This window comes from Ovis canadensis, chromosome 3, assembly GCF_042477335.2.
Source record: "Ovis canadensis isolate MfBH-ARS-UI-01 breed Bighorn chromosome 3, ARS-UI_OviCan_v2, whole genome shotgun sequence".
In the NCBI taxonomy this organism is placed as follows: domain Eukaryota; kingdom Metazoa; phylum Chordata; class Mammalia; order Artiodactyla; family Bovidae; genus Ovis; species Ovis canadensis.
In genome coordinates, this window is record NC_091247.1 from 112,339,929 (window position 1) to 112,363,255 (window position 23,327).

A 23,327-nucleotide genomic window follows, 5' to 3' on the forward strand; every position below is an offset into this window, starting at 1 on the left:
ACAGGGCTGTCACACCTGCCATCATATTTTGAGTTAATCCTCGGGGTGACCGTCGAGTTAGTGTAGGGGAGTCAGGTGTATCTGGCGTGGATTGGGACATTGGGTTCTTTTGGAATGGTGGCACAACCCCTGGAGTTTCTCTCGAGTGTGAAGTTGAGACCTCCTCCTCGTAAGGTGTGACGGGAACGCCAGGATTCCTTTCCTGATGAAGCAGGGAAATGGACCCTCATCTCGAAATGAGGAGGGAAAACCAGGGCACTTCTTGAGTTGTGGGGGGACCCTCGGGATTCCTCTCGAGTGAAGACGGGTATGTCGGGGAACGTCTTGAGTTGCCTCAAGAGTGTCAAGGACTCATTCGAGGCTCAAGATGAAAGGTGGAATTTCTCTCTAAAAGCTGCAGCAGAATAGGGCCTCCTCTCGCGTGGAGAGGAGAATCTCCTGGTTTTTCTTGAGGTGCATCAGGAAACTTGGGATTCCTCTCACGTTATGATGGGGATCTCAGGGGCCTGCTTGTGTTGCTAAAGGAAAGTCTAGTCTCCATGCGAGTTGCGAAGGACATCTCGGGATTCCTCTCCAATCACTGCCGGGGCCTATGTCCTCATCTGGATTTGAGGCCAGTACCTCAGGGGCCTCTCCAGTGCTGAAATATATCTCAGGGTTCCTCTGAAGTTTCCACAGGGGAGTCATACCTCGTCTCATGTGCAGACATGCAATTCTGCTTTCCTCTTGAGCTGTTAAACCAGTGTCAGGCTTCCTGTCAAGTTGAAGTTGGGATTGGTGCCTGTCTCTCAAGGTGCCACAGGGCCGTCACACCTGATATCGTGGTTTGAGCCAATCTTTGAAGTGACCGTCGACTCAGTGCAGGGGAGTCAGGTGTATCTGGCGTGGATTGGTTCCTCGGGGGTTTTGGAATGGTGTCACGACCCCTGGAGTTCCTCTCAAGTGTGAATTTGAGACGGCCTCCTCTTGAGGTGCGACAGAAACGCCGGGATTCCTTTTCCGACAAAGCAGGGAAATGGACCCTCATCTCAAGATGAGGAAGGAAAACAGGGGGTGTTCTTGAGTTGTGTAGGGACCCTCGGTGTTCCTCTCGAGTGGAGAAGTGTATTTTGGGGATATTCTTGAGTTGAATCCAGGGTTTCAAGGACCCTCCGGGGCTCAAAAGAGAAGGTTGTTTTTCTCTTGAGACACCACAGCAGAAAAGGGCCTCATCTAGCGAGATAGGAGAATCTCCTGGTTTTTCTCGAGTTGCAGCAGGAAACTTGGGGTTCCTCTTGAGTTACAACGGGGACCTCAGGGAGTTGCTTGTGTTGCCTCAGGAAAGTCTAGTCTCCATGGGAGTTGTGAGGGGCCTCTCGGGATTCCTCTCCAGTCACTTCTGCGGCCAAGGTCCTCATCCTGAGTTGAGGCCTTAACCTCAGGCTTCCTCTCCAGTGCTGACATGGATCTCGGGGTTCCTCTTGCTTTTCCACAGGGGAGTCAGGCTTTATCTCATGTGGAGACATGAAATTCCACTTTCCTCTGGATCTGTAACAATATTATTAGGCTACCTGTTGAGTTGACATAGGGATGAGTGGCTTTCTCTCCAGGTGCCACAGGGCTATCACACGTGCCATCGTGTTATGACTCGATACTCAGGGTGGCTGTCGAGGTAGTGCAGGGGAATCAGGTGTCTCTGGAGTGCACTGGGACATTGGGGTCTTTTGGAATGGTGGTACGACCCCCGGAAATCCTCTCGACTTTCAAGTTTAGACCGCCTCCACTTGAGGTACAACAGGAACGCCGGTATTCCTTTCCTCACGATGCAAGGAAATGGACCCTCATCTCTAGATGAGGAGGGGAAAACGGGGCTTTTCTTGAGTTGTGGCGGGACCCTCGGATTTCCTATCGAGTGAAGACGCGTATGTTGGGGAAATTATTCAGTTACATCAAGGGTGCTAAGGACCCTTTCAAGGCTCAAGTGGGAAGGTGGAATTTCTCTCGAGATGCAGCCACGGAAAAGGGCCTTATTCTGCGTTGAGGGGAGAATCTCCTGGTTTTTCTTGAGTTGCGCCTGAAACTTGGGGTTCTTCTCCAGTTATGACGGGGACTTCAGGGACCCGCTCTTGTTTCCTCAGGAAAGTCCAGTCTCCATGTGAGTTGCGAGGGGTCTCTTGGGATTCCTCTTCAGTCAGTGCCAGGTCCTAGGTCCTCATCTGGAGCTGAGACTGGAACCTCAGGTTTCCTCTCTGGTTCTGACATGAATCTCAGCGTTCCTATGGAGTTTCAGCCGGGGAGTCAGGCCTCACCTCTTGTGGAGACATGCAAGTCCACTTTCCTCTCGAGCTGTAACAGAAAGTGCTAAATAAATTTACATTTTTACATAGTAAGAACACAACAATTTATAACAAAGAAAGAGGAGTACAGTGACTTATAAGAAAAAGAAAATTCATTAACTCAAAAGTCTAGTGTTGCTCACATTAAAACTACTGTATTCCTTTTTCTATATCCCAATTACATTGATTAATATCCTTCAAGTGCCTAAAAGATAAAGAATATGGAGGCCTGGCAGCAGTCATTGACTCAACAGTGCAACCCATCACCAATATAATTTCTAGCTTTTTAGAAAAGGCTCTATATCTTTAAGATGCTTTAAGCTGCATGCCTCTCACAGAGGGGGGCTGTATCACAAGTTGTAAAAGTCTGAAGGAACCTTTCAGGCAAGTTAGAGAGCCATCAGAGGGATTTGAGCTGAGACACTCCTTTCATATGCAGGAGACCAGTTGGAGCTCTAAGTTAACTTTTTCCAGAGAAAGGTGGTTGGGAATAGCCCCGTGTAATATCAGAAGAGTATAGTATAGCAGACAGTAAACAGACAGATTTTGGTTTCAGGGTAGATGCTCAGGCCAGGACCCCTTGAGACCTGACTCGCCTTGCCATGTCATGTCTCTCCGCATGACCTTGTCATGGGTGGGATATCCCGTGCTGGTTCCCGCCAATCGTGGTCTTTTGGAATGGTGGCATGACCCTTGGCATTCTTCTCGACTTTCAAGTTGAGACCGCCTCCTCTTGTGGTGCAAAGGGAAGGCCAGGATTCCTTTCCTAATGAAGAGGGAAATGGACCCTCATCTCGATATGAGCAAGGAAAACGGGAGTCTTCTTGACCTGTGTCGGGACCCTCGGTGTTACTCTCCTGTGGAGACGAGTATTTGTGGAAATTCTTGAGTTATATCCAGGGGGTAAAGGACCCTTTCGAGGCTCAAGATGGAAGGTGAGATTTCTCTCGAGATTCCACAGTGGAAAAGGGCCTCATCTCACAATGAGGGGAGAATTTCCTGGGTTTTCTTGAGTTGTGGTAGAAAACTTGGGGTTGCACTCGAGTTACGATGGGGACCTCAGGGACCCACTCGTGTTGCCTCAGGAAAGGTCAGTCTCCATGCAAGTTGCGAGGGGCATCGCAGGATTCCACTTCAGTCGATGCCGGTGCTGAGGGCCTCATTTGGAGCTGAGGCTGGAACCTTAGGGTTCTTCTCCAGTGCTGACATGGATCTCGGGGTACCTCTGGAGTTTCCACAGCAGAGTCAGGCCTTGTCTCGTGTGCAGACATGCAAGTCCGCTTTCCTCTAGAGCTGGAAAATCAGTGTCACGCTTCCTGTCGAGTTGACATAGGGATAGGTGGCTGTCTCTTGAGGTGCCACAGGGCTGTCACAACTGCCATCGTGTTTTGAGTCGATCCTCGGGGTAACTGTCCAGTCAGTGCAGGGGAGTCAGGTGTATCTGAAGTAAATTGCAACATCAAGGTTTTTTTTTGGAATTGTGGCACGACCCCTGGAGTTCCTCTCGAGGTTCAACTTGAGACCACCTCCTCTTGAGGTGAGATAGGAACACCAGGATTCCTTTCCCGAAGGAGGGTGGAAATGGACCCTCATCTCGAGATGAGGAGGGAAAACCGGGCCTCTTCTTGAGTTGTGGCTGGACCCTTGGTGTTCCTATCGAGTGGAGACTGGTATGTCGGGGAACTTCTTGAGTTGTCTCAAGGGTGTCAAGGACCCTTTCAAGGCTCAAGAGGGAGGGTGGGATTTGTCTCGAGAAGTCGCAGTGGAAAAGGGCCTCATCTCGCGTTGAGAGAAGAATCTCCTGGTTTTTCTCCAGTTGCGGCAGGAAACTTGGGGTTCCTCTCGAGTTACAATGGGGAGTTCAGTGACCTACTCGTGTTGCCTCAGGAAGGTCCAGTCTCCATGTGAGTTGCGAGGTGCCTCTTGGGATTCCTCTCCAATTGCTCCTGGGGCAAGATCCCTATCTGGAGTTGAGGCCTGAACCTCAGAGTTCCTCTCCAGTGCTGACATGGATCTCGGGGTTCCTCTGGAGTTTCCTCAGGGGAGTAAGGCCTCGTCTCATGTGCAGACATGCAAGTCTGCTTTCCTCTTGAGCTGGAAAAGCAGTGTCAGGCTTCCGGTCGTTTTGACATAGGGATCTGTGGCTTTCTCTCATGGTGCCACAGGGCTGTCACACATGCCATCTTGTTTTGAGTTGATACTCAGGGTGACCGTCAAGTCAGTGCAGGGGAGTCAGGTGTATTGGGAGTGGATTGGGACATCAGTATCTTTTTGAATGGTGGCACGACCCCTGGAGTTCCTCTCGAGGTCCAAGTTCAGACCGCCTCCTCTTGAGGTGTGACAGGAATGCCGGTATTCCTTTCCTAGAGAAGCAGGGCAATGGACCCTCATCTCAAGATGAGGAGGGAAAACCGGGGCTCTTCTTGAGTTGCGGCGGGACCCCCCATTTTGCTCTCGAGTGGATACGGGCATATCAGGGAACTTGTTAAGTTGCCTTAAGGATGTCAAGGACCCTTTCGAGCCTCATGAGGGAAGGTGGGATTTCTCTTGAGATGTCGCAGCGGAAAAGGGCCTTATCTCACTTTGATGGGAGACTCTCCTGGTTTTTCTTGAATTGCGACAGGAAACGGTGTTTCTCTTGAGTTACGACGGGGAACTCAGGGACCCTCTCATGTTGCCTCAGGAAAGTCCAGTTTCCATGCGAGTTGTGAGGGGCCTCTCGAAATTTCTCTCCAGTCACTTCCAGGGCCGAGGTCCTCCTCTGGAGTGGGCTGGAACCTCAGGCTTCCTCTCCAGTGCTGACATGGATCTCGGGTTTTCTCTGGGGTTTCCACAGGGAAGTCAGGCCTCGTATCGTGTGGACACTTGCAATACCGCTTTCCTCTCGAGCTGTAACAGTAGTGAAAGTCTTCCTGTGAAGTAAAATAGGGATCTGTGGCTTTCTGTCAAGGTGCCACAGGGCTGTCACACGTGCCATCGTGTTATGAGTCCATACTCGTTGTGACAGTCTAGTCAACACAGGGGAATCAGGTGTATCTGCAGTGGATTGAGACATCAGGTGCTGGGGTCCATCCCCATTGGATTCAGGGAATTCGAAGGGGAGATGGAGTTGGCATCTTAGAAAAAATTATTTAATTAGAAATACAGAGATTAGGATAGAATAGTATAATAGAAAATCAGGGGAGAAAAGGGGCTGAATAACTTGGGTTATGCGGTGTGCTAATAAACCCCAAGACAAGAGGTTTGCACCATCTACGTAGGCCATCTGTGCCCGCTTGAATAGCAGAGGATGCCCTGCCTTGGGCTCCCTCTCACATGGGTCTTAGAAGCCAAGGCAAGTAAGTATACATGGTGAGCCTCCACGCCACAGGTCGAATTCAGCCTGAAAAGAAGACGGAGGGAGAGGTAGAAAGAGATAGAAAGAGTTGACACGGGAGAAACTAGTCTTTCCAGTGACTGGTCTATCTTTTATTGTCCCAAAAGGCTTTTTATACTTTTGGTTGTACATAGAGATCAATGGATAATACAAAATTATGCAGCATCAGCAGCCCTGACTCTTATCAAGACCAGGCTTTCTCTCTGCATACCAACCTGTATACACAAGTCTTAGGTGATTTACATCATCTTCTAGCCAGAAGGCCAATTAACATTTTACGGCCCTTTTCTGATAAGGGTCTGTCAACCAGAAAACTTATTTGCCTTAATAATGTTGTTCTTCCCAAAGTCCACTGCCATTCTCAGAAAGCACTAAATAAAGTTACATTCTTACATAGCAAGGACACAACAATTTACAACAAGCAAAGATGAGTACAGTGATTTATAACAAAGAGAAAATTCATTAACTCAAAAGTCTAGTGTTGCTCACAGTAAAACTACTGTATTCCTTTTTCTATATCCCAATTACATTGATTAATGTCCTTCAGGTGCCTAAAAGATAAAGAATATGGAGGCCTGGCAGCAGTCATTGACTCAACAGTGGAACCCATCACCAATATAATTTCTAGCTTTTTAGAAAAGGCTCTATATCTTTAAGATGCTTTAAGCTGCATGCCTCTCATGGTTGGGGGCTGTATCACAAATTGTAAAAGTCCAGAGGATCCTGTCAGGTAAGTTAGAGAGCCATCAGAGGGATTTGAGCTGAGACACTCCTTTCATATGCAGGAGACCAGTTGGAGCTCTAAGTTAACTTTTTCCAGAGAAAGGTGGTTGGGTATAGCCCCCTGTAATGTCAGAAGAGTATAGTATAGCAGACAGTAAACAGACAGATTTTGGTTTCAGGGTAGATGCTCAGGCAGAGGACCCCTTGAGACCTGACTCGCCTTGCCACGTCATGTCTCTCCGCATGACCTTGTCATGGGTGGGATATCCCGTGCTGGCTCCCAGCAATAGGGGTCTTTTGGAATGGTGGAACGACCCCTTGCATTCCTCTCGAGTGTCAAGTTGAGACGGCCTCCTCTTGAGGTGCGACGAGAAGGCCAGGATAGCTTTCTCAGCGAAGCAGGGAAATGGATCCTCATCTGGAGATGAAGAGGGAAAACCAGGGTTCTTCTTGAGTTGTGGCAGGACCCTCGGTGTTCCTCTCGAGTGGAGACGGATATTTCGGGAAAATTCTTGAGTTGCATCCAGGGTGTCAAAGACCCTTACCACACTCGAGAATAAAGGTGGGATTCCTCTCTAGATGCTGCAGCAGAAAAGGCCTCATTTTGCATGGAAGGGAGCATCTGCTGGCTTTTCTTGAGTTGCAGCAGGAAACTTGGACTACCTCTCAACTTACAAAGGGAATCTCAGGGACCTGCTCGTGTTGCCTCAGGAATGTCCAGTCTCCATGCAAGTGCGAGGGGCCTCTCGGGATTCCTCTCCATTCAGTGCCGGATCCTAGGTCCTAATCTGGAGCTGAGGTCGGAACCTCAGGTTTTCTCTCCAGTGCTGACACGGATCTCGGTGTTCCTATGGAGTTTCCACAGCAGAGTCAGGCCTCGTCTCGTGTGGAGACATGCAAGTCTGCTTTCCTTTCGAGATGTAACAGTAGTGTCAGACTTCCTGTCGAGTTGACATAGGGATCTGTGGCTTTCTCTTGAGGTGCCACAGGGCTGTCACACATGCCATTGTGTTGTGAGTCAATTCTCAGGGTGACGGTTGAGTCAGTGCAGGGGAATCAGGAGTATCTGGAGTGGATTGGGACATCGGGTGCTGGGGTCCAGCCCCGGTGGACCCAGGGAATTCGAAGGGGAGACAGAGTTGGCATCATAGAAAAATTTATTTAATTAGAAATATAAAGATTAAGAGAATAGTATAGTAGGAATATTAGTGGAGAAAAGTGGCTGAATAACTTGGATTATGTGGAAAGTTAATAAAACCCCGAGACAAGAGGTTTACACCATTTACATAGGCCACCAGTGCCCGCTTGAATTGCGGATGCTGCCTCACCTTGGGCTCCCTGTCACGTGAGTCTTAGAAGCCAGGGCAAGTAAGTATACATGGTGAGCCTCCACGTCCCAGATGCGAATTTAGCCTGAAAAGGAGAGGCAGGGAGAGGGAGAATGAGAGAGAGAGTCGACATGGGGGAAACCATTCTTTTCAGTGACTGGCCCATCTTTTATTATCCAGAAAGGGTATTTATACTTTTGGTTGTACATAGAGATCAATGGATAATACAAAATTATGCAGCATTAGCAGCCCTGACTCATATTGAGACCAGGCTTTCTCTCTGCATACCCAGCTGTATACACAATTCTTAGGTGATTTACATCATCTTCTGGCAAGCAGGCCAATTGACATTTTATGGCCCTTTTCTGTTAAGGATCTGTCAACCAGAAAACTTATTTGCCTTAATAGTGTTGTTCTTCCCAAAGCCCACTGCCATTCTCAGAAAGCACTAAATAAAGTTACGTTTTCACATAGCAAGGACACAACAATTTATAACAAAGAAAGAGGAGTACAGTGATTTATAACTAAGAAAATTCATTAACTCAAAAGTCTAGTGTTGCTCACATTAAAACTACTGTATTCCTTTTTCTATATCCCAATTACATTGATTAATGTCCTTCAGGTGCCTAAAAGATAAAGAATATGGAGGCCTGGCAGCAGTCATTGACTCAACAGTGGAACCCATCACCAATATAATTTCTAGCTTTTTAGAAAAGGCTCTATATTGTTAAGATGCTTTAAGCTGCATGCCTCTTGCGTTTGTGGGACTCTAAACAATTCACAAGTTGTTAAAACTCCGGGGGAATCTGTCAGGAAAGTTAGAGAGCCATCAGAGGGATTTGAGCAGAGACATTCCTTTCATATGCATGAGATCAGTTGCAGCTCTAAGTTAACTTTTTCCAGAGAAAGGTGGTTGGGAATAGCCCTGTGTAATGTCAGAAGAGTATAGTATAGCACACAGTAAACAGACAGATTTTGGTTTCAGGGTAGATGCTCAGGCAGAGGACCCCCTGAGACCTGACTCGCCTTGCCCCATCAGGTCTCTATGCATAACCTTGTCATGGGTGGGATCTCCGGTGCTGGCTCCCGGCATCTCCTGTTTTTTTTTTTTTATTTCTTAAGACAGCCAGATGTATTTCAGTTGTGAGCTTCTGAATGTTCTGTCAAATAATCGTGACTATACAAGGAAAAATGATTATGAAAAGCAAAAGGAGAGCACTCACAGCGGCATAGCTGAAAATCGTAGACAGAATGTTCTTCCCTGAAATAAAGTTAGAGAAGGTGTGGAAAAAGTCATTAGCTGATCCCGCAACAGCAAAATCCAATCGGGAGTGTTCCATGGTCTGTATCTGATTATGAAGTTTCCCTAAATCTAAACCAATATCTGAGCTGTTCCAAACACCTAAAATATGATTTTTCAACATATTGGGCAGTATGCACTTGTTGAGTCAACGATATTGCTGCCACAGTAACAGGAACAATAATAGTAATAGTAACAGTAACAGTAGTAATTATTGCTAAAGCTGAATTCCCTAAGATTAGTAAGCCCGCAAATCATCCTGATGGCATTAAATCTTGTAGTTGTTTTAACACAGCAAGACCATAATTATCATACCAATAAGTAGTTACAGTTACAGGCACCATAATATAGGGTGGACATTTTAACACCACAAAAGAACAACCATTATATTGAGGAGTTAAGCAAACTGAAAGCATACATTGTTCACAAGACACTACATTAAGTCCATTTGTACATTAAGTTCTCTGGAATCATTGGTGAAAAGAAAAACATAAGGAGAGGGTAGACAAGCCAAAACAGAATAAGCAGAATTATTTTCTGGTTGGAGTTTGCGCTGCAGCAGCTTTGTCAGTCCCGCCAGGATCTTGATGTTTATCTTGCCTCTCCTGCCGCTAGGCGCGGTGCACTGGGTCCCTTCATTGAGGCTGGCCCCACCCGAGGCTCCCGGCGCATGGCTGTTTTCTGCGGGGGCGGCGGCAGAGGAGTTCCCTTTTTGTTTCTTGTGGTGGCAGCAGTGGAGGAACCAGGTGCCTGGGGGACTGCTACATGACGAATCAGCCTGTCTGGGATCCAAATTGGCGAATCTGTGTCCTGTGGAAAAATTACAAGCACATCCTTGACCACCAGTTAATAATGGGTTGGGACCTTTCCATTGTCCGGAGAGGAGGTCCTTCCACTTTACCAATGGCTTTGCATTTTGTTGTTCCAGACGAATCAGCATTTAAATTATCTATTACAAAGACAGCATACTGTAAAATCTGATGGGGGGGGACTTTATGTATTTATATATACTACTACTACTAAGTCGCTTCAGTCGTGTCCGACTCTGTGCGACCCCATAGACGGCAGCCCACCAGGCTCCCCCGTCCCTGGGATTCTCCAGGCAAGAACACTCGAGTGGGTTGCCATTTCCTTCTCCAATGCATGAAAGTAAAAAGTGAAATTGAAGTAGCTCAGTCATGTCCAACTGTTAGCGACCCCATGGACTGCAGCCTACCAGGGTCCTCCATCCATGGGATTTTCCAGGCAAGAGTACTGGAGTGGGGTGCCATTGCTTTCTCTGTATTGTCAGTATAAATTTATTGACAAATAACACATATAAATCAATATACTTGAATTAATATGTATAATTAGCATATTAATTAATATATATTGCAGCAATACAACATGCACATAACTAATACCAATCAACATAAACCAATGCACTGTAATAATATATGTCACACACACACAATATAATTGCACAGTATATATAATATATGTTATCACAGTCCACCAATCTATACCAATCAATATCAGCCACATACATATTATATTACCACAATATATATTATATATATAATATAATTTTACAGTATGTATTTAATATACATATTAATTTATAAACTAATTAAGCATAGATTTATAAATAGAATTAGGTATATATTTATTATATTTCATTTATACCCATACTTATTTAGGCAAACTGTAATTAGGCAAATATATTTATATTATGTATTTATAACAATATATAAAGTATTGTTAACTGTACCGCCTATTGATCACTAAGAAATTGAGAAATCCCTTTTCCAAGCAACTCCTATTTGAGACAGCACGTCCCTCCCCCATAGGGTAAAGGGGAGTGAAGGAACTACATAGAATTTGGAAAGTTTCACAGGTATTCTCAAACTGCCAGTTTAGTATTTTTGCGTTTTCAACTACTGTGGGGGATTGAGGGCAAATGAAACAAAATTTGAGCCCTGAAGTCTACCAGGGAAACTTGCCAATCATCACTATTTTGTAAAAGACTTGCAGTTGATCCTCACTGAATGGATTTAACATATTTGCTACTTCTTTTCTAAAAAGTTCCACACTTCTTTTCCTTCCTTTTAAAATTAATTGTGCCACCAAGCTGGGATTAGATGAAACTATTTTTATTGGGGTCACTGGTAGATGGAACCAATGGGCCTTCTTGTCACAAGCATCCTGTAGGTGTATGTTTTGTGGCAAGAATAATTTAATCTCATCTTTTGGTAATATTAATCCTAATTAACTGATTATTTAAAGCCTCATCCATTTTAACAAGAGTCGCCTCTGTCTCATTAGTCAACTTTCTCTTAGAACTGGGATTAAGATTGTGTTTTTAAGGAATCAAACAAAAGGCTTTAAATCTGCAGTAGTCAGTTTTAAATGTGGGTGTATCCAATTAATATCCCCTAGTAATTTTTGGAAATCATTTAAAGTTAGTAAACAATCTATCTGCAGCTTCAAAGGGACATTATCGGTTTTCAAAACTTTTGGCAGACCTAAATATGAGAGGCAAATAAAGAGATGTTGCACAATATCTTTATACGCTTCTCCAGTTATCCTTCCATAATCCAAATCTGGTCTATAGCTTTTTATATGACAAGCAACCATCTAATCTTTGCTTGAATACCTCCAGCAACGGGGAACTCACTACTCGCCAAGGTTTTAAACTCTCCCTCACCTTTTCCTCTGCAGCATTCCCAACCCACATATCATTTCTCTAATCCCACCAAGTCATTTTCAGTAGTGTGTGTTGGCCAGGAGCTGGGCCAGTCCTTCCCAGCAATGCCAGAAACGTGTGTTCTAGTGTCTAACAGCCCTGACATTTTATATCATTGAATTAAAAGATCTTTTAAAGGCCTAGAAGTTGTAATTCCCTGCACCCAAAAAGCTAGATCAGTATATCCAAATCTTCTGGGGCCTCTAGCTTCAGAAGTCAAGGTTTTTCTTGTCTAATAAAGTAAAAGCAAAAGCTGTGTTATTCTTTAATCTTTATTAATTTGCACAGTGGTGAGACCAAGACTTTAATTTTTTCAGTATAATCATAATATACTACACCAGACACCACTGAAATTCCTTGAAAAGAAAGCAAGCTATGCCCTAGCACAAGTCCTACAATACCCTCAGGAAGGGGGTCAGCCACTCCCATTGGAATCGGAGTAACAGGCACGGCAGGGGTTAATATTGTTGGGGTGGTGGAGCTGAGGTCCAGTCCTAAGCTACCTTGGGTTGATTGGCATGGCTTGTTGTCTCCGTTTAGCAGGACATTGCAGGCAAAAAGGTTCTATTTGGCCATAAGAGAGACATTTTTTATTTGTAGAATCCTTTTTATTATGATTATTTTTCTTTCTTTTTTTCTCTCTCTCTCTCTCTCTTTCTTTTTTTTTTTTTTTTGCTCTGCTGAGGCCCTCCCACCACCCCCCCCCCCCCGCCGAGGGGGTTTTATGCAAGCAGCAGGCTCTGTTTTAAAAGCTCCTTTGTTTAAAAATATTTCCCTATCTTTTTCAACCTTAAGCAATGTTCTGGGAGGCTTTGGATGCAAAGTGGGGAGTTCTTAAGCCCTGGGAAGGCGCAAGCAGAGGTGGGATATTCGCCTTAAATCAGAAAGTTTTGGATAAATTTTTAAAGGTTTGTGTAGAAGGGGAGGGTGCTCACCAGGGTGCCTGGCCGCAGCATCCTCTAAACCCTCTCCTTCCTCGGTAGGTAGAGCACAGTATCCCTCCTGTTCTTCATCAATTGCAGAAAATATGATCTGAGTAGAAGGTGGAGACCCACTACCATCCACCACTCTAGCCTCTCCCATAGGCTATCTAACAGCCTCATGACAGGGGTCCAGAACATTTCTAATCATATTCCACAGAGCAAAAGCATTTACAAGCCCATGCAAAGTATAAGTTTTTAGCTGTTTTGCTAGCTTAACCCAAGTATCTAAATTAACAGTGCCATTTTCTGGAAACCAAGGGCATTGCTCTTATACAAATTTTAAAAAGAATTGAACACTAGTCTTTTTAACTTTAATCTTAACAGTTGCAAAATTAGTTCTATGAAGAGTTGTCGGTCTTTTAACTCATTGTAACCCGTGTTAGAAAAGTAAGATTTATAGAAAAGTCTGCCTTGTCATGGGTTTTACCTTAGCCAAGGGGAATTTTCTTTTCAACTCGTAAAAGTCTGCCTTGTCAAGGTTTCTATGCTTGCCAAAGGGGGTTGCCTTCAACCCATAGAAAGTCTGCCTTGTCAAGGTTTCTACCCTTGCCAAGGGGGGTTTCTTTCAACCCGTCAGTTTCTTTCAACACCTAAACACTTCCCACTCCTTCTAACTGTACCTGTCTTATGCAGGGGGGTCCTAGGAACCCGAATGGCATCCTATGCGTCCTGAATTACTGAGCACTTCTGAGACCTACCTTCGAATAGCCTGTTCTGGGCACCATTTGCCAGGGTCCGGCCCCAGTGGATCCAGGGAATTCGAAGGGGAGATGGAGTTGGCGTCTTAGAAAAAATTATTTAATTAGAAATATAAAGATTAGGATAGAATGGTATAGTAGGAAAATTAGTGGAGAAAAGAGGCTGAATAACTTGGGTTATGTGGAGAGCTAATAAAACCCCGAGAAAAGAGGTTTGCACCATCTACACAGGCCAATGGTGCCCGCTTAAATAGCGGAGGGTGCCACGCCTTGGGCTACCTCTCACGTGAGTCTTAGATGCCAAGGTAAGTAAGTATATATGGTGAGCCTCCATGCCCCAGATGGGAATTCAACCTGAAAAGGAGAGGGAGGGAGAGGGAGAAAGAGAGAAAGAGTCGACACAGGGGAATACAGTCTTCCAGTGACTGGCCCATCATTATTGTCTGGAAAGGCTCTTTATACTTTTGGTTGTACATAGAGATCAATGGATAATACAAAATTATGCAGCATCAGCAGCCCTGGCACTTATCGAGACCAGACTTTCTCTCTGCATACCCAGCTGTATACACAAGTCTTAGGTGATTTGCATCATCTTCTGGCCAGAAGGCCAATTAACATTTTATGGCCCTTTTCTGATAAGGGTCTGTCAACCAGAAAACTTATTTGCCTTAATAGTGTTGTTCTTCCCAAAGTCCAGTTCCACTCTCAGAAAGCACTAAATAAAGTTAAATTCTTACATAGCAAGGACACAACAATTTATCACAAGGAAAGAGGAGTACAGTGATTTAAAACAAAGAGAAAATTCATTAACTCAAAAGTCTAGTGTTGCTAACATTAAAACTACTGTATTCCTTTTTCTATATCCCAATTACATTGATTAATATCTTTCAGGTGCCTAAAAGATAAAGAATATGGAGGCCTGGCAGCAGTCATTGACTCAAAAGTGAAATCCATCACCAATATAATTTCTAGCTTTTTAGAAAAGGCTCTATATCTTTAAGATGCTTTAAGCTGCATGCCTCTCACGTTTTGGGGGAAGTAAACAATTCACAAGTTGTAAAAGTCTGGGGGAACATGTCAAGTTAGAGAGCCATTAGAGGGATTTGAGCTGAGACACTCCTTTCATATGCAGGAGATCAGTTGGAGCTCTAAGTTAACTTTTTTTCAGAGAAAGGTGGTTGGGGATAGTCCCCTGAAATGTCAGAAGAGTATAGTATAGCAGACAGTAAACAGACAGATTTTGGTTTCATGGCAGATGCTCAGGCAGAAGACACTTTGAGACCTGAATCGTCTTTCCCGTCAGGTCTCTCCACATGACCTTGTCATGGGTGGGATCTCCCATGCTGGTTCCCGGCAATTGGAGTCTTTTGGAATGGTGGAAAGACCCCTGACGTTCGTCTCAACTTTCAAGTTAAGGCCGCCTCCTCGTGCAGTGTGACAGAAAGGCCAGGATTCCTTGCCCGACGAAGCAGGGAAATGGACCCATATCTCGAGATAAGGAAGGAAAAATGGGGCTCTTCTTGAGTTGTTTTGGGAACCTCGATGTTCCTTTCGAGTGGAGACGGGTATTTCAGGGAAATTCCTGAGTTGCAGCCAGGGTGTCAAGGACCCTTCGAGGATCAAGAGGGAAGGTGATATTTCTCTTTAGACACTGCAGCGGAAAAGGGCCTGATCTCGTATTGAGGGGAGAATCTCCTGGTTTTTCTTGAGTTGCGGCAGGGAACTTGAGGTTGCTCTCGAGTTACAATGGGGACCTCAGGGACCCGCTCGTATAGCCTCAGGAAAGGCCAGTTTCCATGTGAGTTGTGAGGGGCCTCTCAGGATTCCTCTCCAGTCGGTGCTGGGTCCTAAGTCCTCGTCTGGAGCCGAAGCAGGAACCTGAGGTTTCCTCTCCAGTGCTGACATGGATCTTGGGGTTCCTCTGGAGTCTCCACAGGGGAGTCAGGCCTCTCGTGCGGAGACGTGCAAGTCCACTTTCCTAAAGAGATGTAACAGTAGTGTCAGGCTTCCTGTCGAGTGGACATAGGGATCTATGGCTTTCTCTCAAGATTCGACAGGGCAGTCACACGTGCCATCATATTTTGAGTCGATATTCTGGGTGACAGTCGAGACAGTGCAGGGGAATCCTGTGTATTGGAGTGGATTGGGACATTAGGGTCTTTTGGAATGGTGGCACGACCCCTGGAGTTATTCTCAACTTTCAAGTTGAGATTGCCTCCTCATAAGGGGTGACAGGAAAGCTGGGATTCCTTTCCCAATGAAGTAGGGAAATGGACCCTAATCTCGACATGATGAGGGAAAAACTGGGCTCTTTTTGAGCTTTGGCGGGAACTTCTGGGTTCCTCTCGAATTAAGACGGGGACCTCAGGGACCCACTAGTGTTGCCTAAGGAAAGGCCAGTCTCCATGTGAGTTGCGAAGGGCCTCTCGGGACTCCTCTCCAGTCAGTGCTGGGTCCTAGATCCTCATCTGAAACTGAGGCCAGAACCTCAGTTTTCCTCTCCAGTGTTGACATGGATCTTGGGATTCCTATTAAGTCTCCACAGGGGAGTCAGGCCTCGTCTCATGTGGAGACACGCATCTGCTTTCCTGTCGAGCTGTAACGGTAATGTCAGGCTCCTGTCTAGTTGACATACGGTTCTGTGGCTTTCTCTCGAGATGCCACAGGGCTGTCACACGTGCCATCCTGTTGTGAGTCAATACTTGGGGGGACAGTCGAGTCAGTGCAGGGGAATCAGGTGTATCTGGAGTGGATTGGGACATCGGGGTCTTTTGAAATGGTGGCAAGACCCCTAGTGTTTCTCTCGACTTTCACGTTGAGACCGCCTCCTCTTGAGGTAGGACAGGAAAGCCGGGATTCCATTCCCGATGAAGCAGGGAAAGGGACCCTCATCTCGAAATGAGGAGGGAAAAACGGGACTCTTCTTGGATTGTGGTGGGATACTCGGTGTTCCTGTCAAGTGGAGACAGATATGATGGGGAATTTCTTGAGTTGTATCTAGGGTGTCAAGGACCATTTTGAGGCTCAAGAGGAAAGGTCGAATTTCTCTCAAGACGCCACCACAGAAAAGGACCTCATCTCTCGTTGAAGGGATAATCTCCTGGTTTTTCTCGAGTTGCTTCAAGAAACTTGGGGTTCCTCAAAATTACTACGGGGGCCTCAGGAACCAGGTCGTGTTGACTCAGGAAAGACCAGGCTCCATGCGAGCTGCGAGGGGTCTTTGGCTTTCTCTCGTGGTGCCAAAGGGCTGTCACACTTTCCATCGTGTTGTGAGTCGATACTCGGGTGACAGTCAAGTCAGTGCAGGGGAATCAGATGTATATGTAGTGGATTGGGACATTGGGGTCTTTTGGAATGGTGGTGTGACCCCTGGAGTGCCTCTCAACTTTCAAGTAAAGACCGCTTCCTCTTAGGTGTGATGGGAAGGCTGCGATTCCTTTCCCAACGAAGTGCTAAAATGAACCCTCATCTCGAGATGAGAATGGAAAAAGGGGGCTCTTCTTGAGTTGTGCCTGACCATCGGTGTTCCTATCGAGTGGAGATGGGTATGTTGGGGAACTTTTTGAGTTGCGTCAAGGGTGTCAAGGACCCTTTCGAGGCTCAAGAGTGAAGGTGGGATTTCTCTCGAGATGCCGCCGTGGAATAAGGGCTCATCTCACGTAGAGGGGAGAATTTCCTGGTTTTTCTCGAGATGTGGCTGGAAAATCGGGGTTCCTCTCGACTTATGACAGGGACCTCAGGGACCCGTTCGTGTTGTCTCATTAACATCCAGTCTCCATGAGAGTTCCGAGGGCCCTCTCAGGATTCCTCTCCAGTCATTGCCGGGTCCTAGGTCCTCATCTGGAGCTGAGGCCACAACCTCAATGTTCCTCTCCAGTGCTGACATGGATTTCGGGGTTCCCTTGGAGTTTCGATAGGGCAGTCAGGCCTCATCTTCGGTGGAGACATGCAAGTCCTCTTTCCTCTCGAGCTGTCAAAGTAGTGTCAGGCTTCCTGTTGGGTTGACATAGGGATCGGTGGCTTTCTCTCGACATGCCACATGGCTGTCAAACCTGCCATCGTGTTTGGTGTCAGTACTTGGGGTGACAGTCAAGTCAGTGCAGGAGAATCAGGTTCCTCTGGACTGGATTGGGACATCGTGGTCTTTTGGAATTGTGGCATGATCCCTAGATTTCCTCTAGACTTTCAAGTTTTGAGTGCCTCCTCTTTAGGTGCGATGTGAATGCCGGGATTCCTTTCCTGACGAACCAGGGAAATGAACCCTCATCTGGAGATGAGGATGGAAAAACGGGGCTCTTCTTGAGTTGTGGCGGGACCCTCGTTTTTACTCTCGAGTCAAAACGGTTATGTCGGGAAACTTCTTGAGTCACATCCAGGGTGTCAAGGACCCGTTCGAGGCTCAAGAGTGAAGGTGGGATTTCTCTTGAGACACCACAGTGGAAAAGGGCCTCATCTCGCATTAGGGGAAAATCTACTGGTTTTTCTCGGGTTGCAGCGGGAAACTTGGGGTTCCTCTCAGGTTATGATGGGACTTCAGGGACCCGCTCATCTTTCCTGAGGAATGTCCAGTCTCCATGTGACTTGTGAGGGGCCTCTCAGGATTCTTCTCCAGTCGGTACCATGTCCTAGGTCCTCATTTGGATCTGAAGCCGATACCTCAGTGCAGGGAGCCTGCATGAGGAACTCTGCCCATGGCAAATGTCATGAGGAAGGAGGCTTCAGCATATGCTATGGCGGGGTGGAGTCTCAGGAGAACCCCTGTTCCAGAGCATATACCCCCAAATCCAAAGGCTGCCTACTTTACTGCTTTATGCTCTCACCTTCACCTCTGACTTTATAGGGGACTGTCCCCCACCACCTCTCTCAGAGAAGGAATTAACTTGCAGCTCCAGTCAATAAAAATTCCTGGGTGTGACAAGAGTGTTTCAACTTACATACTCCTCTGAAGGTTCTCTAACCTGCCTGAGAAGGTTCGTCCGTCCACATGTGATTGTTTACGGCCTCCCAACCATGACAGGCATGAGATGCTTTAAACGTTCTAAATACAGATTCTTTTGAGAAGCTATATATTATTAATACAGTGGTTTGGTTAGATATTATACTGGTGAAGGGTTTTCATTTGTTGGGCCAATATTTGCTGCTAAGTCTCCATATTCCTTGCCCTTATTTACATTAATGAATATAACTAACATATAAGAGAAATAAGTATTAACCTTTGGTATTAATCATGCTAAACTTAGGCTAAGTAAATTCCTTTCTCGATTGTAACTCACTGCACCTTCACCCTATAGGAGTGCAACTCTATCTGGTACCTTCGGAGGGTGGCACCTGGTTTAAGAAAATTCACCCCTGGAAATTAAGTTTTCTGGTTGACTGACCGTTATCAGAAAGAAAGGGTCATAAAATGTCAGCAGGCCTCATGGCCAGAAGATAATGTAAAGCCACCTAAGACCTTTTGTATACATTTATATGAAGCACTTGATTTTGATAAAGGTCAGGTCTGCTGACCCCATGTGACTTTAGTATTCTATCTCTGTGTATAACAAAAAGTATATAAGCAAACCTGAAAAATAAAGAAAATGGACCAGTTCCTGGAAAGACGGGTTTCCCCCGTGTGGTCTTTTCTCGTTCTCTTCTTTTCTGGCTGAATTTCCATCTGGAGCGTGGAGGCTTGACATGTCTACTTACCTGACCTAGCTTCTAAGACCTATGTAAGAGGGAGCCCAAGGTGTGGCACCCTCCGCTACACAAGTGGGCGCTGGTGGCCTACATAGATGGTGCAAATTTCTTGTCTTGGAGTTGTATTGGTTTTCCATGTAAACCAAGTTATTCAGCCTCTTTTTTCTACTAATTTTCCTACTACAATATTCTTTTCTAATATCTTTCTATATTTTGAATTAAATAGGTTTTTCCTAGGACACCGACTCTGTCTCCCATTTGAATTACCCTGGATCAACCGGGGCTGTACCCAGGCACTTCAGGGTTCCTCTAAAGTGCTGATATGGATCTCGGGGTTCCCATGGAGTTTCAACAAGGGAGTCAGCCCTCGTCTAGTGTGGAGACATACAAATCCGCTTTCCTCTCGAGTTGTAACAGTAACGTCAGGATTCCTGTCGAGTTGACATATAGAACTTTGGCTTTTCAAGTTGAGACTACCTCCTCTTGAGGTGTGACAGGAATGCCAGGATTCCTTTCCTGACGAAGCAGGGAAATGGACCCTCATCTCGAGATGAGGATCAAAAAATGGAGCTCTTCTTGAGTTTTGATGGGACCCTCGGTGTTCCTCTCGAGTGGAGATGGGTATCGTGGGGAACTTCTTGAGTTGCCTCAACAGTGTCAAGTACCCTTTCAAGGCTCAAGAAGGAAGGTAAGATGCCGGGTTCCAGCCCCAGTGGATCTATGGTAATTTGAAGGGGAGACAGAGTAGGCGAAGAAATACTTATTTATTTAGAAATAAAAAGAGAGATTAGGAAAGAAGATTGTAGTAGGAAAATTTAGTGGAGAAAAGAGGCTGAAAAACTTGTTTTACGTGGAGAACTAATAAAACCTCAAGACAAGAGGTTTGCACCATCTATGTTAGGCCACTGGCACCCGTTTGATTAGTGAAAGTTGCCCCGCCTTGGGCTCCCTATTGCATAGGGCTTAGAAGCCAGGGCAAGTAAGTAGGCATGGCGAGCCTCCACACCCCAGATGGGAATTCAGCCTGAAAAGGAGAAGGAAGGAGAGAGAGTGAGAGAGAGTGATTTGACACGGGGGAAACAAGTCTTTCCAGTTAACAACCCCCCCCCATTGTCTGTAAAGTCCTTTTATACTTTTGGTTGTACATAGAGATCAATGGATAATACAAAATTATGCAGCTTCAGCAGCCCTGTCTCTTATCGAGACAAGGCTTTCTCTCTGCATACCTACTTGTATACACAAGTGGTAGGTGACTTACTTCATCTTCTGGCCAGGACGCCAATTAACATTTTACAGCCCTTTTCTGATAAGGGTCTGTCAACCAGAAAACTTATTTGCCTTAATAGTGTTGTTCTTCCCAAAGTCTGGTGCCACACTCAGAAAGCTATAAATAAGGTTACATTCTTACATAGTAAATACACAACAATTTATAACAAGGAAAGAGGAGTACAGTGATATAACAAAGAGAAAATTCACTAACTCAAAAGTCTAATGTTGGTAACATCAAAACTACTATATTCCTATTTCTGCATCCCGTTTACATTGGTTAATATCCTCCAAGGTGCCTAAAACATAAAGGATATGGAGGCCTGGTGGTAAACATTAACTCATCAATCAAACTAATTCTTAGCTCTAAAAGGCTCTATATCTTGAAGATGTTTTAAGCTTCCTGCCTCTCGTGGTTGGGGCCTGTAAACAATTCACAAGTGTATTTGTAAAAATCCAGACACCAGTCAGGTAAGTTAGCAAGCTATCAGAGGGGCTTAAGCCCAGACATTATGTTAACTGGAGCTCTAAGTTAAATTTTTCCTGAGAAAGGTGGTCGGGGATAGCCCCGTGTAATGTCAGAAGAGAATAGTATAGCAGACAGAAAACACATAGATTTTGGTTTCGGGGTAGATGATCAGGCAGAGGACCCCTTGAGACCACTCGCCTTGATGGTCAGGTCTCTCCGCATTACTTTGTCATGGGTGGGATCACCTGTGCTGGCTCCCAGGAGTGGGATTTCTCTCAAGACGCCACCATGGAAAAGGGCCTCATCTCACATGGAGGGGAGAATCTCCTGGTTTCTCTCGAGTTGTAGCAGGAAACTTGGGGTTCCTCTAGAATTCTGACGAGAACCTCAGGAACCTGCTCATGCGGCCTCAGGAAAGCCCAGTTTCCATGTGAGTTGTGAAGGGCCTCTCGGTATTCCTCTCCACTTGGTGCCAGGTCCTAGGTCCTCATATGGAGCTGAGGCTGCAACCTCAGGTTTCCTCTCGAGTGTTGACATGGATCTCAGATTCCTATGGAGTTTCCACAGGGGAGTAAGGCCTCGTCTTTTTTGGAGACATGCAAGTCCGCTTTCCTCCCCAGCTGTAACAGTAGAGTCTGGCTTACTGTCAAGTTGACTTAGGGATCTGTGGCTTTCTCTCAATGTGCCCCAGAGCTGTCACACATGCCATTGTGTTTTGAGTTGATACTCGGCATGACAGTCAAGTCACTGCAGGGGAATCAGGGGTATCTGGAGTGATTTGGGACATCGAGGTCTTTTGGAATGGTGGCACGACCCCTGGAGTTCCTCTCGACTTTCAAGTTGAGAGTGCCACCTCTTGAGGTGTGACAGGAACGCTGGGATTCCTTTCCCGAAGAAGCAGGGAAAGGGACCCTCATCTCGTGATGAGATGGGAAAAACGGTGCCAGTGTCCATCCCCTGTGGATCCAGGGTGTTTTGAAGCGGGGATGGTGTGGCAAGGAAAAACTTTTATATATTTAGAAATGTAATGAGAGATTAAGAAGAAATAATATAGTAGGAAAATTATTGGAGAAAAGAAGGTGACTATGTTGGTTTACGTGGAAAACTAATAAAGTTCCAAGAAAAGGAACTTGCACCATCTGTTAGACGACCAGCATCCTCTTATATAGCAGGGGTGCCCCACCTTGGTCTCCCTCTTGCATGGGTCTTAAAAGCCAGGGCCAGTAATTTGGCATGGCGAGCCTCAATGCCCCAGATGGGAATTCAGCCTGAAAACAGAGTAAGAAAAGTCATGGGGGAAACCAGTCCAGTGACTGGCCCATCCTCTGTTGTCCGGAAAGGCCTTTTGTACCTTTTTTGTACATAGAGATCAATGGATAATATAAAATTATGCCTTGTCAGCAGCCCTGACTCATCGAGACCAGGCTTTCTCTCTGCATACCTAGTTGTATACACAAGTCTTAGGTGATTTACATCATCTTCTGGCCAGAAGGCCAATTAACATTTATGTCCCTTTTCTGATAAGGGTTTGTCAACCAGAAGACTTATGTGCCCTGATAGTGTTGTTCTTCGCAAAGTCTGATGCCACTTTCAGAAAGCACTAAATAAAGTTACATTCTTACATAGCAAAGACACAACAAGAAAGAGGAGTGCAGTAATATATAACAAAGAAAAGTAATTAACTCAAGTCTAGTGTAGCTAACATCAAAACTACTATATTCCTTTTTCTATATTCCGGTTACAATGATTAATATCCTCCAGGTGCCGAAAAGATAAAAAATATGGAGGCCTGGCAGCAAGTCATTCACACAACAGTGAAACCCATCACCAGTATAATTTTTAGATTTTTAGAAAAGGCTCTGTATCTTTAAGATGCTTTAAGCTTTGTGCCATTTGCTGTTGGGGGCGAAAACAATTCACAAGTAGTTGTAAAGTCCAGGCACCCAGTTAGGTAAGTTAGAAAATCATCAAAGGGGACCGAGACATTCTTTTTATGTGCAGTTCAGTTGGTTTAGTTCAGTCGCTCAGTCGTGTCCGACTCTTTGTGACCCCATGAATCTCAGCACGCCAGGCCTCCCTGTCCATCACCATCTCCCAGAGTTCACTCAGACTCACATTCATCGAGTCCATGATGCCATCCAGCCATCTCATCCTCTGTCGTCCCCTTCTCCTCCTGCCCACAACCCTTCCCAGCATCAGAGTCTTTTCCAATGAGTCAACTTTTCGCAAGAGGGGGCCAAAGTACTGGAGTTTCAGCTTTAGCATCATTCCTTCCAAAGAAATCCCAGGGTTGATCTCCTTCAGAATGGACAGGTTGGATCTCCTTGCTGTCCAAGGGACACTCAAGAGTCTTCTCCAACACCACAGTTCAAAACCATCAATTCTTCGGTGCTCAGCCTTCTTCACAGTCCAACTCTCACATCCATACATGACCACAGGAAAAACCATAGCCTTGATTAGACGGA